The following is a 17,773-nucleotide window of genomic DNA, read 5'->3' as shown; positions in this document are numbered from 1 at the left end:
CTCTTTCTAACAACTTCACTTTGTTGCTACCCCCTGGGGAGGCGTAAGGTTTTGGAGCACTCCCCGGTTTACATGGTTTTATGAATCTAGGGAAGTGCACCGGAACACCCACAGTATCACCCATGGAACGCCTCCCTAACGCAGAGTAAAGCAAAGCAGCGATTTGCGCTGCCTTGCCTTACTCCACATCTATGAGGCCATTCAAAGCAATGCATATCTGACCTCATAAATATGATTTTTTAGTTTACACCATAAGAGCATCACAAAAATTGGTGCTACAGCCGCGCAAGGGGCTCATACATTTGCCCCTAGTTGCTGGTGGCCAATACGCTGGCACCCAAGACAGCCAGCAAGCACTGTAAGTGTTTTGCAATATTCGAACATTCTACCGGGTAACAAGAGGTAGGGGTGAGCAGGCAATGGTAGCTGTGTAAAAAATCATTTTCTGGGCTTACTGCAACAGGCACAGCAAGGCTTGGGCACAAGCCCTCTGCCCATAGTGGCTTACATTGCGAAGCTGCACATAAGGAAGGACCCATCAATCAGTGACTACTGCCGAGCCGCTATAAAGGGGTGAGGGTGCATGTAGATGACATTCAAGGATTAGATATTGACCATCCACTTTGAAAGGCAAAGGAATTACAGAGGGCCTGATTATGATGAAGGTGGGACCGCCACAGATAGCCCATCAGTGGCGGTCCCACTGCCATCATACCCATGTTATCCGCCCACCACATCAGGATGGCAGGCGGATGGGTGGCAGTCATAGAGACCGATCCCCATGGATCCGACGGGCTAAAGGAGCCCATCAGACTGTCAGAGGGAACTCAAATCCCTACAATGGTGGTGGTGCCTGCCGGGCACCACAGTAGGGATTATAATGTCCCTCGCTGTCGGCCGTTTCATGGCAGTTTACCCACCATGAAAAGGCTGGCTGAAAGGGACATTTGGGGCTTGTAGTGGGCCCCCTTCCCCTCTTGCCTTCGGTTTTGATCACTGCACCATGTTGCAACGTAGCATGGAGCCTGCCACATAGTGCAGGGATAGGCTAAAAGATTTTTTTTCGTAGTGCGGTGTGTGCTGCAGCCCGCAGCACACACCTCAATACAAAAGATACAATTGTTACCGCCTTGAAGGTGGTCTCTTGTAATACCATTGGCGGGACTGCCGACAGCAAGTAGGGGTGGTCCCGTCTCCGATATGATGGTGGTCGGAAGTAAGTCTGACCGCCATCATAATGAGGCCCTTAGTATCCTGGGCAAGATATGCAGTAACCCGTTCAAAGTAATGATGTTCAAAGCAGTCTTTGTGGCATCCATCTGTGGGGCCTGTCAGGGTCAGCAAGATAGTGACATCATCAAAACTGAATGGAACTGGTAGGCAACCACATGATATTGAGGTTAAAAAGGTCAAAGGCTGACCAGAAAGCTAAGGTAAGGTTCAGATAAATCAATAACCTCCCTACAGTCGATCAGTGACCAGTTTGCCTCATGAGAGCATACCTGACATATCTGGCAGGCACGTCACCATTATTCATTCATCAGGATGGAACAATATTGAGTGTATTCCAATTCATCACCATCATGCATAAGGCCCTCACCAATGTTACCTTCATGCATCTTTGGCACACACTCGCTCTGGATAGGGGCCTCAACAATGGCACAGGATAGAAGGTGGTGGCTGGAAAACATGAGAATGGTTCTGAGCACGGTAGCCAGAGTTCTGGGATCCACAGATATCTGTCGTCAAAATCAGCTGTTGCATCAGTACCTGGTGGACTCTGATCTAACCTCTCCCGAAGAATTTAGAAAGAAGGCAGACAAATAGGTCAGAACCAGGGTGAGGCAGAAGGTTCAAAACCAAGGTGGTGACCAGAAGAAGCAAGATTCTAAGAACTCTGATAAGGGTGGGAAAAAGGGTAAAGACCAGAAGTCTTCTCAAGGTCCCCAGATATTTTCATCTGGTGGGGAGTCCCAATCAACCAAAGGAAAAGGCCAAACGAAACCATGGTGTAAAATCTGTAAAAAGAAAACCCATTGGACTCAACTCCAGCCACCATTGCCCCTAAGGCAACTGTTCCCCCTAGTTCAGCTCCAAGTGGTGGTACTCAGAATAAGGGTGTAGTAGGGTTAACCCTGGGTTCTGAGATGGACTCTGGCCTACTCAGAGTTCCAACTCAGGCTGTACTGATCTGTGATGAAGGCATGGATATGTCCTCCTTTGTGAGTCCCAGTAATCTGGGCAAATACAGACAGCAGCCTTTGATTAATGGAAAATAGGCTTTGGCATTCGGGGACACAGGGGCAGGTGTCACAATGGTGACACAAGGGGCCTGATTCACAGAACTAACTTAAGACAAAATCCTAAACTTACTACCATTTTGGTATTCACAGAAGGCACTTACTCATTTTGGTATTCACAGAAGGCATTTACTCATTTCGGTATTCACAGAAGTTAGCAGTCCTAACTTTAGGACTCCTAAATGCCTTCTGTGAATACTGAAAGTCTTAAAATTAGGATTTTTCTCAATTTAGTAGTAGTAAAGTTAGGACTCTTAACTTTAGGACTCCTAAATGCCTTCTGTGAATACCGAAAGTCTTAAAATTAGTATTTTTCTCAGTTTAGGAGTAGTAAAGTCAGGACTCCTACCTTTAGGACTCCTAAACTGAGAGTTACCTCTCAAACGCCCTAAACAGGACATAGAGGACTATGTACTTGATCTCCGCTCCAGGATGGCAGAGTACATGAAAAAGGCACCCAAAAACCTCGAGGCTAGCCAGGAATTGCAAAAGCCCTGGCATGACCAAAAGGCTGTGCGTGACCAGCCAGGACAGAAAGTGTGGGTGTTGGAGCCTGTGGCCCCAGCAGCCCTCCAGGACAAGTGGAATGGCCCCCATACAATTGTTGAACAGAAGGGAGAGGTTATCTATTTGGTAGACCTTGGAACTCCCAGAAGCCCCCATAGGGTGCTTCATGTCAACAGACTGAAACCATATGTTGACAGGGCAGACATGGGCTTGCTCATGGCTACTGATGAGGGACAGGAGGAAGAGAGTGATCCACTCCCTGGTCTGCTCTTACAGAACCCTGATGATGGATCAGTGAACGGTGTAGCCTTGGCAGGCAGCCCCACTGCCCAGCAGCAAGTTGATTTCAGACAGGTGCCCAATCAGTATAGGTATAGGTTTTCTCTGACTCCAACAAAGTGGACACTGGGGACAGTCTGCCTGTTAAAAATAAGATTTACAAGCAACCTGACCATGTCAGGGACTGTATCAGGACTGAATTCCAGAAGTTGTTGGATTTGGGAGTTATTGAACCCTCAGATAGCCCTTGGGCTAGTCCAGTAGTCTTGGTGCCTAAACCTCACACCCAGGGTGGTAAGAGAGAGATCAGGTTTTGTGTAGACTACAGGGGTCTCAATGCAGTCACTAGGAATGATGCCCATCCAATACCCAGAGCAGACGAGCTCATAGACACTTTGGCCTCAGCCAAATTTCTGAGCACATTTGATCGGACAGCTGACTACTGGCAGATCAGATTAGCTGATGATCCAATACCTAAGACTGTATTTTCTACCCCTAGTGGGCACTACCAATGTGTGTTGATGCCCTTTGGTTTGAAAAGTGCACCTGCCACTTTTCAATTGTTGGTAAATTAAGTCCTAACAGACCTGGAAGACTATAGTGCAGCATATCTAGATGATATTGCTGTCTTTAACTCCACCTGGGGGATCACCTGGTCCACCTGAGAAATGTTTTGGAGGCCCTGCAGAAAGCAGGCCTACCTTTCAAGGCTACCAAGTGCCAGATAGGGCAGAGTCAGGTTGTGTACCTGGGCCACCCTGTACGTGGAGGCCAGGTTCAACCACCACAGAGCAAAAGCCAGACCATCATGGACTGGGTTGCTCCAACTACCCAGACTCAGGTCAGAGCTTTCTTGGGCCTGAATGGGTACGACAGAAGGTTTGTTAAGGGGTATGGATCCATTGTGACACCCCTGAATGACTTAACTTCCAAGAGAATGCCTAAGAAATTTCAGTGGACAGTTAGCTGTCAAAGGCATTTGATGACCTGAAGCAGGCCTTGTGCACTGCTCCCATTCTGTAAAGTCCTAACTACTCCAAATAATTCATTGTCCAAACAGACGGCTCTGAGTTGGGGGTAGGGGCGGTGTTATCACAATTGAATGATGAAGTGGAGTGGAGTGGTGTGGCTCACTGGTTAGGTCAGACTTATTTGCAAATGGCCATGTCTGAACTGGGGTGGCAGAGTGGGCTAAAGAACGGTGATGGATTAAACCCAGATCTGTTGACTGGGTGTGAGTGTTTGATTGGTTCAGATGCTCCGTCCATCACCACCCCCTTTTGTACCACTTTGTTCGCCATAAGTTGGCAGGGTATGCTCAGACGTGAGTCCCTTGCTCACTTTGCCACTGGATTCAAGCAAGCCGGGCTGAAGACGGCTGCAGTGCCAGAAACCAGTCCTCGGAAGCTTGTTTCCGGTCCAGGGAAGGCATGGCTTGGCAGTTCGGGCTGGACTGTTCCCATGAGGCACAGGGTCAGACTGATTTGCATATGGCCATGTCTGAACTGGGGTGGCAGAGTGGGCTAAAGAACGGTGATGGATTAAACCCAGATCTGTTGACTGGGTGTGAGTGTTTGATTGGTTCAGATGCTCCGTTCATCACCATCCCCTTTTGTACCACTTTGTTTGCCATAAGTTGGCAGGGTATGCTCAGACGTGAGTCCCTTGCTCACTTTGCCACTGGATTCAAGCAAGCCGGGCTGAAGACGGCTGCAATGCCAGAAACCGGTCCTCAGAAGCTTGTTTCCGGTCCAGGGAAGGCATGGCTTGGCAGTTTGGGCTGGACTGTTCCCATGAGGCACAGGGTCAGACTGATTTGCATATGGCCATGTCTGAACTGGGGTGAGAGAGTGGGCTAAAGAACGGTGATGGATTAAACCCAGATCTGTTGACTGGGTGTGAGTGTTTGATTGGTTCTGATGCTCCATCCATCACCACCCCCTTTTGTACCACTCACTGGTTAGAGGCGGCAGACCCGGTAGCAGAAGTCGGCCCAGGACCAGGGTTCGATTCCCGACGCGGCAGGGTCGTGGACCAGGGTCAGCGGACTCGATAATTCTCACCTCGGTGCCTACTCTAACCAGGGGTCCCACTCGGCAACTCTGGGCATTAGCTTGCCTAATCTCCACAACAGCCCCATCAACGCTGGGGATGCTTGGCTCCACCTTGGGGATTCCCAGCAGGGACCATCCCACAGGGAAAGCCAGGACGGGTTCCCCAGCGGTATACAGCGCCAGGACGCCGGCTGGCAACAGTGCGCTTTACAAGTATACACATTACATCACATTACACATTAAGGTCAGGACCAGCCAGTAGCCTTTATTATCAGAAGGCTGACTCCCAGAGAGAAATGTTGGTCAGCCATTGGGAGGGAGGCCTTTGCTGTGGTGTGGGCTCTGAAGAACCAGAGGCCATACTTGTTTGGCACTCACTTCACTGTTCAGACTGACCATAAGCCCCTCTTATGGCTAAAACAGATGAAGGGTGAACACCCCAAACATTTGAAGTGGTCCATCTCCCTACAGGGGATGGACTATACAGTGTAACATAGACCTGGAAGTAATCATGACAATGCAGATGGACTCTCCAGATATTTTCACTTAGAACAGGAAGACTCAACTGGTCAAGGTTAGTTTAATGTCCCTGCGTTGGGGGGGTGTAGGAGAGTAGGATCTGCCTTATGTTACCCCCACTTTTTGCTGATGTTTCACTAATTTCCGACTTTAGTCTGGCTGGGGCCCTGCTATCCAGGACCCCAGTCTAGCTGCTTCCTCTCTAAATTGATTCCAAGTACATTAGGTACGCTCCAGTTTGGTTACTGGAGTACCCTTATGAGTCCCTAGTATACGGTACCTTAGGTACCTAGGGCATAGGTACCCCAGAGGCCTACCAGGGGCTGCAGCATGTATTATGCCACCCCTGGGAAGCCTTCCAAAATGACAGCACAGGACTGCTACTGCAGCCTGGGTAAGGTAGTGCATGCACCCCTTACTTAGATATAGGTTACCTATATCTACCTTAAATCACTGCGTATATAAACCTATCAGTCGCCCCTTGGCAGGCCTTATCAATCCTGAAGGCAGGGTGCTGGGTTTTGTGTGAGAGGGTGCCCATGCATGAACAGGCACCCTCTGCAGCCTTCAGAACATATTCTCTGGGACTGTTCTGTGATGCAGCCAGACCATATACGTTTAAGTGCATTATAACCTCGCGGTAAATGCTAACTTCTCTGAGGCTGACCTGAACCCCCAGCAAAGCTGAGACCCGCCACTCTTGTGAGTGCCATGGAACCAGAACCCCTGTACACCGTGCTCATTCGCAAGTGCATTTGCTTCTCGACGTTCTTTGAGGCTGTGCATTGGGTTACTTGTAGACCAAACCCCGAGCACCTTTTCCACCAAAGATTGCTGGCCTACACTCCACGAGTGTTCCGTGAGCCTGCCCTTTGTGTTTTCGTTCGAGGTACCTTTGCGATCCCTGGTCCGTTGACTGGTGGGTCCCTGAGAAGGCAACTTTGACTTTCCTTGACTTTCCTGGTTGCTACAGACGCGCCCTGTCTCTCCACCACTTAGTAAGTCCCTCTTACCTTGCTGGTATGCACCAAAACATTTCTTCACTTTCTGCGTGGGTTGCTGTTGCCAAGGCTTGTTGGGTCCAATTCGGTCACCAACGCCACAGTCATCGACATCCTTCATGGGACAGCTCAAATCTAGCTCCTGGTCGCCGACACCTCCTGGTCCTCGTGGCTGCAGAGTCAACCTTCACCTCTTCAACCTGAAATCACCCGACATCGTTGGGCATTCGACCATCGTGCCCCTGATCATGGGCAAGTGACCCAGACTCTGTCCTCTCTGCTTTCAGGTTCTTCTTATCTCCGATCCAAGCTTGGATCACACCGGACACTTTTCACTTCGACGGCAGCAGCACTTTGTAGCAGATCGCCATTGAAGTCAACGACGATGCCCAACACCAAAAGACACCTATGCACCCGGCTTCCCTGGGTGAGGTAACTCAAGTACTCCGGTGCTTCCGTGGGTGTTGGCCCTAGAACCCCTTAAGTCTAAAGGGGTTTGGTCAAAGTCCTCTCCTAAGTGTCCTTAATCTTTAAATTTCCAACCGCGACTTTCACCATGGAGGCTAACTGCAATTCGCTGCTGTGTTCTCAGACTGCACGCATACTCCGTGGGTCCCCTGTGTCACTACCTTGGGTGGTTCCTTGTGGTCCCAGCAATTCTACAGGCTCTAGGCCTTGTGTCTAGTCAAGTCGTGGTTCTTATACCACTCTCCTAATATATGGTTTGGTAAGCCCCATGGGCTCAACGTATATTGTGCTAATTTACTGTGTGATATTAAGAGTAACATATGTGCTTTGAGCTCTAGCCTCATAAAGAGACTAGTAGGGTGTGTTTAGAATACATTTATATATTTTATATATATCCCTGGTGTGGTTCTCCTTTCATTTGGTCATTCAGGAGATTATAGACTGGTAAAACAAACTGCTTTACATTCCTCCAAGACTTAGCCTGAAGGCTGCTCTCAGTAGCTAACTATTACCGGGGATACGCTGGAATACGCATAATCGACGTTTTTCCCGCTAAGTTTATCACAAGGAGCCTTTCTCCGGCACGTCCGTGCGCAGGAGATTAGTTCTCTACCTGGGCACATGTGCATTGGAGGCCTGCTCTTAGGCATGTGCACTGTGTCATTATCCTAATAGCGCATCCCGGAAACAGAAACCGCCCAGGTATAGACGAACGCCGCCTATTTTAATCCCTTGTCTAACCGCTGCCTTTCTACCATCGGCAGTCGGCGGCAAGAGTCCGACCTATTTTTTACTCTACCCACGTGAATACCTGTAAGTAAGGAAGGTGAGGGTAGTTAGCGCGAGGACGCCACACAGTGAGCCCTTCGTCAATAGCTACTTAATTGTTTCTTCGTGTCGGTATTCAACATCACATGATGTTGTTACCAGCCAGGTAATGTGCAGGCATGCATCCCCTCCTAACCTTTGGCACTCCACCTGAATGGTAGTCCCCGCTTAGAGGTTGCACTTTACAGGCTTTTTAAGAAGAAGGTTTCTATTACTGTATGCTTTGATTATGGAGATACTATATTTTTGTTTACTTTCAGACACCCTGATATTACCATGTAAGAGCAATTTTAGACCTACACACTATTCAGCTCGGTTAATTGTGAATTAATATTTACTTTGTTAACCCATACTTTGAGGCACAGTGTACCCTGTGGTTTATTCATTTATAGCACCAGGATCCCTCATTTGGCCTTTTAATAACTTTAGGAGACCAAAAGATTTTACCTGTCTCTAATGTTTCTTCCTCTTGTGATGATTTTATGTGCACACGTAGGTGGAACACTATGTTGCATTAAGCTAGTCTAATGCACATTCTTTGGTTGTTTGTGTTTTTCTTTCCTAGGTTCCATCAGGAGCAGCTCAATGGCCAGCCCTGACAATTATTGTGGGTATCAATTTTTAACAATCACTATCATGTGCACTTCACTTTTATTATTTTTGTCCTGATGAAGCGCAAATGACCGTTTGGGTGACAAATGCGCGAAACATGTTGACTTTATACCTGGGCACAGTGTGCCATTGGGACTACACCATTTTAATGGATTTTTTACTCTGACAAGGTTGTCGCCAAATCCAACTCGCCTTTGAGATTCCCCTGTCAGTTTTAATTAATTTGCACACACATCTTTTTCCCACATTGGACCCACTCTCCACACAACCGCATGCATCATCCGGCAATATTAAAAGATCTCCGACAAAGTGACCCTTCGGGGGACCAGTAGAGAATTGCAGCACCTGACCTACGAGGAGCAACGCCCGATGATGAAACATGACACCTTTTGGGGTGTGTGAGGGCAACAGGAGACAAGACTTGTTCTTTCTCCTTTAGAGTGGGTCCACTACAACCTAGGATTCTGCATCTTTTCTTCTCTTCTTTTCTTCTAGGCGTACAGGTGACTTTTGCACCTCGCCACAGGAACAGTGTCCTCTTTGGTTTAAATGCTCTCCATAGCTACCACTAGGAAAGCTTTCAAATAAAGTTGTCTTTAACCTATCAACTATAAGGAGTTGTTTGGACTGGTGCAAGGTGCCCACTATAACTAGTGGACAGCATATGCCAGGCCAACTTCTCACGGTGAGGGTTTTGGATGGAGCTTTGGTCTTTAGGATAGTAATACCATTACATATTGTGGACTGCATTAGCATTATGTTGGTCCAAGCCTGGTTATATGGTGGTCATGTACAGATTGGAGAGTAATTTATTCATTGCTGCTGTTAGATATTCTATTCAGTCATCAGTCTCTAGCCCCACACCACATCTTTGATAATTCTTGGAGTGCTCAACTTCACTACCCTGAGGGCCAAGGTGTAAGAGGATGTACTCGGTCCTGAGTTAGGGGTCCACTAGTAAGATTAACTAACATCTGTGGTGGTTCTCTGTCTCTTCTGCACACCCTTGTCAATTACTGGGTTTGACTGGGTTAATCTCAGTGCTCTCTTCCTCATAGAAATCAGTGAGAGAGAAAAGCAAAGTTCTTGCTGGAAATTTCCTCACAATAAAAGGCCATCCACCCCTAGACAGTGCGCTTCTCTCTCTAACAAAATAAAACCCACTGCTGAGTGAACTAGCTTGGGTTTCTCATGCGTTCTGCAACTGTGGTGGCATTGAAAGAGAAGCAGGACTTTCTTGTTGACAATTCTCAGCAAAACAAGCCCATTGGCCTCAAGATTAAAGACTTCTGATATTAAATGAAAGGAAATGTCTAAAGTGCGCGAAAACCTGTTATGTTAAAATTATTATATAGAGCACTTACACTGGTTGTTTTTTTGGTGCTGAATACCTGCAGGTGTCTTGGCGCTAAGAATCAAAACAACATCTGGTAAAAACTGACCGGAAGCCTATCTCCCTAGAGAGATAAAGGAAACAGCCAGGATTTGAGCTGTTTCCGAAACCTAAGGAAATTTGATTGATTTTGAAGGTGAAATGGCATTTTGTTCCACAGCTGACAGGTGATGTACACAAAGCTGCGGCCACCCCAGGAGACTTTGTTTACCCTGGGGTCCAGAACTATATGTGATGCGGCTGATCTAAGATTTCTATTAGGTTGATACCACCTAATTTTACTAGCAAGACCATTGGGTTTGGTACCATACAAAGCCTTATGAGCTATATAGAGTGCTTTAAAAGTCACCCTTTTCTTTACAGGGAGGCAGTGAAGTTCCTTTAAAGTTCTTGACACGACAATTATTTAAGGAGCTTCTTTAAAATGTGAGAGGCTATGTTCTGCAGGACTTTAAGCTTTCTAATTGTTGACTGTTGCATGTCCACATACAGGGCATTACAATAATCAATCATGGAAAGGACAAGGGCAATATTTACAGTTTTTTGGAGCTGGAAGGGAATGAAAGGGAGCACCTTCGTCAATGACCTTAGGATAAGGAAGCAGGAAGTCATCAGTTTGTTGATTTGCTCCCTAAAGAAGAGCTCAGAATCAAAAATCAATTGACAGTCATCCAAGTTGACAATGGCATTTATACATTTATTAAATCTGTCTGCAACCTCATCTGCATTGCTTGGGACTGAGACCACAATCTGGGTATCGTCGGCATAGGCTACTGTAGTGAAGCCATAAGAATGGATCAGCTTTGCCAGTGGTGCTACATACATAATGAATCGTGTGGGGCTGAGTGATGATTGCTGAGGATCCCCACATGGCAGAGAAAAGGGTTTAGAATTTAAATCCTCAAGGGCCAATATCTACTCTCTGTCACTTAAGAAGGAAGCACTAAGATCATGTGCTGCTCCTCTGGTCCCAAATTCAGACAGACGAAATAACAAAACAGTATGACAAACCATGTTGAATACAGCTGAGAGATCGAAGGACCACTGCTGCTCTCCTACCATTGTTTCTAATAGCTCTAATTTCTTCTGTGACAGCAAATAAAGCCATCTCTGTGCTAAAACCAGAGCTATACCACTACCTCTCAAAGCTACAAAATCTCATACCCCCAATCTCTCCAAATATGGCATGAAAAGTTTCAAACATAAAATTATGAAAGAATTTCCCAAATGTTTTGTTATTGACCAATAACTCTGTGGGTGAAATGGCTGCCTCAAAGCAGATTTTTTTTGTTTTCTCACACAGCTCCTCTCAGCAGACATTTATTTCTTGAAGGTACTGACTGTCGCGGAAGTTTGAAACATTTCAAGGGAAGAACACTTTGAATGAACACATCCTCACTTATTCACAGTAAAACCTCAATCTACCTCTATTACAATGGAAAGGTCATGAACCAAAATTCTGGCGATGATCTTATCCAGTTTTGCAGCAGATTTTCCACACTCAGTGCAAAATGTCCCACACTGATAGCGAACTCCCTCCATTTAACTACCTATTCTATGCCCCCAAATTCTCCTCTCCCATCTATTCCTCCTCCCAGTCCTCAGTGACACATCTCCCCTTCAGGTACCACTACTTTCCCACAATCTATAAAGTCCCTCTGTGCAATCTCACCCTCAAGCGACCTCCCCCTTCTCAACTTCCTCTTCCAACTAATCCTCACTGACTTATACCTCCCAAGTACCACCACTACTACACTCCATAAAGTTCCATAGTGTGATTAACTTCTCTCTCAGGACGCTCCATACCCACTTGTGGCTTTTCAAAGGCCCTCCTAAAACATTCACTAATATGTTATTTGTGTCCTCATATCCTTCTCATCCCACAGCTACCCCATCACCCCTATCCCTAGCTGATTCCATGTTTTCCTCTAACCTAATCACCCATGTTGACCTGCCCCTCATTCATCCTGTACAACAATCTCTATTTCCCCCCACCCTGACCACCTCCCAGGTTCATAAACCCCTACTTGAAGCACATAGCTGGATGACTTTAAGCCCTTTCAACACTCCCCTCAGATGTATACCTAGCATCATAGCACCAATCTCCTAAACTCAGATCTGGATTCTAAATTCCTCTGTGACAAATTTGATGCGTTTTCCCACCAACTATCTTCGGTGTCCATCACTCTTACACTCTTATGCAGTTTTGTGACATCCCTTTAAAGAACTATTAGGTCTCACTTACTAACTAGCTTCCTCCGCAACCCCTCTGTAACTCAACCCGATCTCTCCCTCGCAGCAAAAAGGAGCGTTGCACAAGAAGAGTCACTCAATCCCCATTTATTTATAAAGTTTTTATATAGCGCTAGCTAGACCCGTGGGTATCAGAGCGCTTTACATACGCACAGGAAAAGAAAAGGAATTACAAAGCATCGCTGTATATGAGGATGCATAAAAGACAAAAGCAAAGACATAGTACTTATGTAGCCAGAGAGGGGACAAGGACTCAGGTGTCTGACAGTCAGAGAACCACCATCCTTGAAGATTAAAGTGAGCGGGGAGTCTACTCAGTTATTGATGCCTGGGACGGTTGCCTTGGTCATAAAAGTATTAGTTGAGAAGAAAGAGTTTCAGGTTCTTTTTGAAGCAAGAGAAGGAGGTGGTTGCATCTGAGGTCAATCGGGCGTGCGTTCCACATCCTGGGTACGTTGCCAGAGAAGGACCGGCACTGGGTCATTTTCTTTATGATAAAGACATTAAAGATATACGCCTTTCCTATAAACATTGCACTCCTCCTACGAGTATCGAAGTCATCAGAAGACACGGAGAGCTGCAAACATGTTAAAAGGGACTTGGTTGCAAACCTTGTAACCTTGTTGAATTGTTACTGCTCTCATTATCAAATCGACCACCTATATCTCAAATGTGTCCCCACATTATTGTAGCTTGGCAGTCAAACCTAGCCTGCAAATTTCAGATCTTATCTTTGTGTGATAATCTTGCCTTACTCTTCTTAGGAAAACATTGGTTAATGATGCTTCGCAACCAGTCGTAGATTTTCTCATGCACGCTTACAACAACAATATACACCTAGACTGAGAATGAAAAGAAGGAGGTGCTTCCTTGATCCACAGACCAGCGATTAAATGAAATCTTCTAACATCACTCAGTTCCCTACCCACAAGTACCTTTCCATCATGATAAAAACTCCAGATAATAAAATTTGAATCTTTAACCTAATCTAGCACATCTCTGACGAAAACACACAATTTACAGAACAGATTATGGAATTTGTAGCTGAAAGATCAGATTCGACAGCTAAGAACATCTTCCTAGTTGACTTTAATTGCAATGGAGTAGAACAAAAAGTCGTAAAAATCTCCCACTAGCTCAATTTTATAAAGATAATGATCTTGAACAAATCTGCACCTGCTCACGTAAACAACTCCACCCTAAATCTTTTTAACGTCAAAACAAGTATCAATAATCATGATAACTCAATCCCAGTGGACATGTCTGATCACATCCAAACACCCCTCTCTTTCCTTTTCAACAAATCCTATTAGACAGATCATTCAAAAACATGTACGCTTTGGGTAAGAAACATCAAAGACTCCGACATTGTTATATTGGAGCTTAAGATCTCAACAAATCTGCTAAATATCAGACAGAACAACTGTATTTCAAAGATGACTGAAGTGGCAGATGAGCTGGCTCCACTTAAATACAAAACACCAAGTAAAGAAAAAGGTGCACAGTGGTTATAGGGAGAATTAAACGAGGAAATAGGGATAGAGAAAGCATTGCGTCAACAGGCATCTTTTACAAACCTTGAAAAACCTGAGAACCAGTTGTAAAGCATACACAAATAACATATTCAAGGCCAAAGCTGACGTCATTAAATCTAAAATCAACATGGTGAAAAACTGACCCGAGAACCTTTTCAAAATCGTAAACAACATTGCAATCCCTATTCTACCTCCAACATCCGCTCTTTCCCTGTCTCCCAACCTATCTCAAATATAATTTCACAACTTATAGTGTAAACCCACAACAACCTGGTCATCATTCCTGGAGATCTCAGGAATAGAAATGAAGATTATCATAGAAGATCTAAACACCCCCTGCCATTTCTCTGCCTCAATTCCGCACAAACACTTTAAAGACAAGAGAACCTCCCTCATCCTATCCCTAATCCATGCTGTTCACCGTTATGTGAGTCATGACATAGTTCCTGATGCCCTGAAAATCGTACTTTCCCACTAAAAAAACAGGGGGCTGACCGAAAGCAACTGAACAATTTAAATCACTATCACTCACCATTTAAGGTCATGGATAGCTGCATCATTTAGAAAGTTCACTCTGAGCATAAGAAAACAAGCTTCTGGGTGATGTTCAATCAAACTGCAGTGCTAGGCACAGCACAAATTGATATAGTTGATGATGCATTTGGCATCCTACACAATAAAGAATCTTACCTACTGTCAGCGATTCACAAGTAGCTACCATACATGCCGCTAGAGTATTGCGCTGGTGGCCTTTGTCTACAAACCTGCAGTTCTCTTGACGCCTTCTTTTGCATTCTGCTCTCTGATCCATACCTTAAGCGCCTGCACCCACATGACCTACCGTGCACACCTTTAGTTAATCGTGATCTTGGGTATGGAGGGTATGTAGGGTATAGAGCTCAACACCTTAGGTCACCTTCTGGAAAGAACATTAGGGGATCTCTCTACCTACATGCATGGTGGTTTATACTTTTTTTTACCTTTCAGATTTTGCCCCGTGCCTTGGAAGGGGTTCTGAATATTGGTGAGTCATTCTCAGTTGGCGAGTCATTCACGACAAAGTGTGTCACCCTCAGATGCTGAGTAATTCACAACCACATGAGATGGCCTGCCAAAATCTCCCGAAACCTCAAAGTCTCTGCGGCCCCTTTAAAAGTCTGAACTATAAATAGCCTGGCTCATGAACATTCGATAACATAACATAACGTCTCCATCTGGATATGATAAGTACTGAATTTAGAGCTCTCCCGCTTTGATGTTAGTCCTGCGGCCACGCTCATTGGTAGGGGCTTTGTCGCCTTGCTTGGGCATCTGGCCATTAACCTGGATAAGGAAAAGCTTGGTACCTCTCACCTCCTGCGAAAACAGCTATGTTCGGGTTATTTACCTGCGCAGCTTAGTTTGTTGTTTATTATTTATATTTTGATCTCTTTTAACCTCCGTAGGAACTTTTTATTTGTGTGCAATCTGGTGTGCTATCATGTGAGGAGAAACACTAAACATCAGTGTGCACTTTGTCAGCGTACTAGTGGAAATCATCACCTACTAGGTACGAAGGTTGATACTGTACACAAGTTATGTGTTCGGATATATAATGTTGAGCTGTGACTCGTAATATATGTGCACTTGTTATAATCTTGTTTGTGTACATCATCGTGCGGTCATAGTGTGTTGCCCCTCCTCAATTGTGCTTAATTAGTAGGCGCAGTTTCTTGTTTTCCCCCTTTATCTAACTCTAAGTACCATTTAGGTAGCATCTGTTAGTTTCCGTTTTGGGTGATAGGACTATACTGCCACCTGTACTAAACATTTTCCTTATGATTACTCATGCTGTAGGATCAAGTGGGAACTCTGGAGGATAGGGATCTTCACGTTTGATATTTTGGTAAATTGTTTAAGCCTTTTATTTTAGCTTCTTATTTTAGTTTAGTTCAGAACTCCCTCCCCGCCCACCTACGTCTGACCCAGGACCACCTCACATTCAGGAAACACCTCAAGACCTGGCTCTTCGAGCAGTAGCGGCACTTCACCCCCCCCCCTCCTCCAGCGCCTTGAGACCCTCATGGGTGAGTAGCGTGCTCTACAAGTGTATTGATTGATTGATTGGTTCTTTGTTCCCTAGCCCCTCTCCACTCTGTTCATACCGACACCTATGCGTTCTTCTACTGGTGGTGGTGTGGTGGAAGCAGGGGAGAGAGGGAGCATGCTTCTCCCACAACAGACCTCGTGGATTATGATCTAAAACTGCAAAAGGCTCTGACACCTACTTATCCTTCTCCACTTGTTAACTGTATTTTATATGGTCAACCATGCAACTCTCTTAAAAATCCTGGCACTATGGATGAAATTAAGTATCACTGTCCTGAGGTGGTTTGACTATTGTCTAAGCAACTGTTCCCAGCAAACCAAACTGGCAAATGTACCTTCCGGTTCCTACCCGCATACCCAAAGAGAGCCTCAAATATCCATATTTTCCCTATGCTGTTCAGTCTGTACAACGAACCACTCTGTTTACTGCTGTGACAATTGAACAAACCCTTCCAACAGTAAGCCAATGTCACCTAACTCAGGGATGACTTTCGGGCAGTGTGACCGGTGCGACTGTACTGGGCGCCAACCTGAATGGGCGCTATTAGTGCTATACCCAACATGAGCCCCATTGTCTGTTTTATGTCCACATTATTGTTAAAACAAACGACGGATACCAGTAGTCACGCAGTAGCTGATGGTTAGATTCTGCCAAGAGGTGTGACATGCCATATTCAACTCCAGGACACGCAGCTTGCGCTACTGCTGCCACGACCTGTGCAGGGTGCACCTTCCAGCCTTATGAAGCAGCCCACGACTCTTCCAGGTGTCCTCTTAGCAGCCAGACACCCATAGGTCTCACCAAGCATCCAGGCACCCTCCCAGCATCCCGGTAGTTCGAACTCTTGGTCATCCAAACGGCCAGCAAGGTTAGAAGCGGGAAAGGACAGGGAACTCACTGGCTTTTGCTGCGTGTGTCTGCAAATTAATAAGCACGTTGTCTACAGCATCTGGGGGGGGCCTTTGCTAGCTCTCGGTTTAGTGGTCATGCTACCTCAGCCCAATTCAGTACTTATTTTAACTATTGGGTCTATGAGGGGCTTACCTAGACGCTGGTGTGTGGGGGGCTTACACTATAGGGCACTCTGAGGGAAAACACAACCATTCAGTTAAAGGGTCCGTTTCATCAGCCACGAGCGCTGACGTCGCCTTTTATTTTATACTCCCCGGTCCGGGGAGTTGAGGAGGATATATTGTCCAGTAGGAACCGGGTGGCTCACTACATTCCATCCCACCAACATTTGTTCAAACAACAAACGGAAACAAGAAAGTCAACGAAACAAACTCAAATGGTACGGTCCCCCTCTCTTGGGGCCGATGACTTCTTCGACTGTTCCATCCGGGGCGTGTTGAGGATATTTCGCGATTCCTCGGCTACAGCATGTTCTCTTACGGGTGACCTCACCCTCTTGAACCACGACACGTTCCTTGCACGATAGGCTCTCAAGAACCTAAATAGGCACCCCTCCAGGTCTTCCCTCGAGTCCATTGTGTGGTGCTGCGTTCTTCCGTGACCACAGGTAAAACCGGCGGATCCGCTCCGGTAATCAGTCAGGCATGGCAACTTTTTACTTTCTCCTTCACCATTCGCTCAATTCCCAGAAACTACAATTTTGATCTGAGGCGTGCTTTGGTCTTCTCTATTCCCTGTTGTCCTTGGTGGGCGAGGTCCACCGTTCTCTGCCACAGTTTGGATGGCATCACTATTCTGGTGCCTCGTAAGATCACTCCTTCACAGCTTTCGCTCAATTCCTCTATGCATTTCTAGACTCCTTGTCGGGCATCACGCTCTTCATCAGTCATCCCTCCAACCCCCATCATGAATGTTTTCCACGATGGCTGTGCAGTGTCTCTTTTACTGCCGAAAGACATGCAGCTGCAATTTCTGCTACAGTCAGGGCTCTTGGACAGGCCGCCTCCACAAGCTGTTTAATGA

The sequence above is a fragment of the Lissotriton helveticus genome, chromosome 2_1 (assembly GCF_964261635.1).
Source record: "Lissotriton helveticus chromosome 2_1, aLisHel1.1, whole genome shotgun sequence".
Taxonomy (NCBI): Eukaryota; Metazoa; Chordata; class Amphibia; order Caudata; family Salamandridae; genus Lissotriton; species Lissotriton helveticus.
The sequence above is the reverse complement of the archived record's forward strand: the minus strand, read 5'-3'. Positions refer to the sequence as shown.